The sequence below is a fragment of the Sphaeroforma arctica genome, assembly GCF_001186125.1.
Source record: "Sphaeroforma arctica JP610 unplaced genomic scaffold supercont1.82, whole genome shotgun sequence".
Lineage (NCBI taxonomy): Eukaryota > Ichthyosporea > Ichthyophonida > Sphaeroforma > Sphaeroforma arctica.
The window spans coordinates 96,895-98,348 of NW_014040476.1; positions in this window are offsets into that span (position 1 = coordinate 96,895).

Below are 1,454 nucleotides of genomic sequence, written 5' to 3' on the forward strand. Positions count from 1 at the left end.
TATATATATATTATATATTATTAGTTATATATATATATATATATATATATATATATATATATATATATATATATATATATATGTATCTATATGTATGTATATATATATGTATATATATAAATGAATCGTCAGTGAGGCCTTTAGTCTTAAAGAATGTATCACGTTGTTCCATGGTAAACATGCACACTCTAAAAACTGTAGGATTTGATTTCACTATTCCTTTGGTGAGACCAAAGCATATATTCACGCCATAGCAAACCGAAAAATCAGAATCTTGTGCTGCAACGAATACCCCATTCCCGTGTAGTCGACACAAGTACACAATTTGTGAGTCAGTTTCGTGGGGCGCAATATAATAATCTGCGCGCATCGTTATGCATGCGCCTATCGCTACACGAGTATGTTCCCAGGTGCGTGTGCAAGCTGCAGACAATAATTGAATACCTTTTGTGGATGAACCTAGCTGTGCTTTGCCGAGCTCTTGCCATTCTGACCATTTTTGGTTGGCTGCTCCAGTTCTACTGACCTTCTCTTGGCGTTTTGCGGCGGGAATGTCCTCAACGAAGACAAATATCGGGGTGCATCCCAAGTATTGTTGTACAGTTCGAATACGCTATTTTGAAGCAAGTTATTATCTCATTTTCAAAAGAATCACTTGAACCATTGTTGTGGTGTACATGTACTCCTCTAGCCAACTCTCAATTATTGAGAAAGTTATTAGAAGTGCACCGTCTTAACGCTATATGGAGGATTGCAGGTGCATTAATATAACAGAACTTGTTCTTTGTGAGCGGTTGAAGCGTAGAAATGTGTGTCACTTCTTTCTTGAGCTGTGTGATGGTTGTGCCATTTATTTCAATATATGAGAGAAGCTTCTCTACCCCCACGACGATTCAAGTAAGCGTGTGTACTGTGTAGCATAGTGCGATGTAACACATCCGCGTAGTGATTTTGAAATGATAACAAACAATACAGGTGCGTGAAAATTCGTTGTCCCCAAAATTTTCTTGAAATTAAATTTTTATAGGTCTATTGTTATACCCTTCTCTCAGGAGTCCAAGGACTCAGGAGATTCTCTCTTCTCTGTTGTATCAATCGCATTTCACTGATGAAATATTTACATACACATTCAACAATGAAGCTGAAACATTAAATATGTATATATTTCAGCTAGTGTATTGTATGGACATTCGACAGCGAACACAATGAACACCCATAAATATATTTATGAGTTTACCGAAATTGAGTGTATATGACAAGAGTTTCGAATTCTCAACCTCGGATCGGTTATCTACCCTCCACCACAACGATGTATCGAAGTGACTGGCGTAAATAGCATTCAACACAATAAATGTTTCCAGACAAGAATATGACACATTAGTCTGTCTTAATATGTTTTGTAAAAGCGTCGTATTTATTGGACTTTGGTTATGCTCACACAGATCCTAGTATAT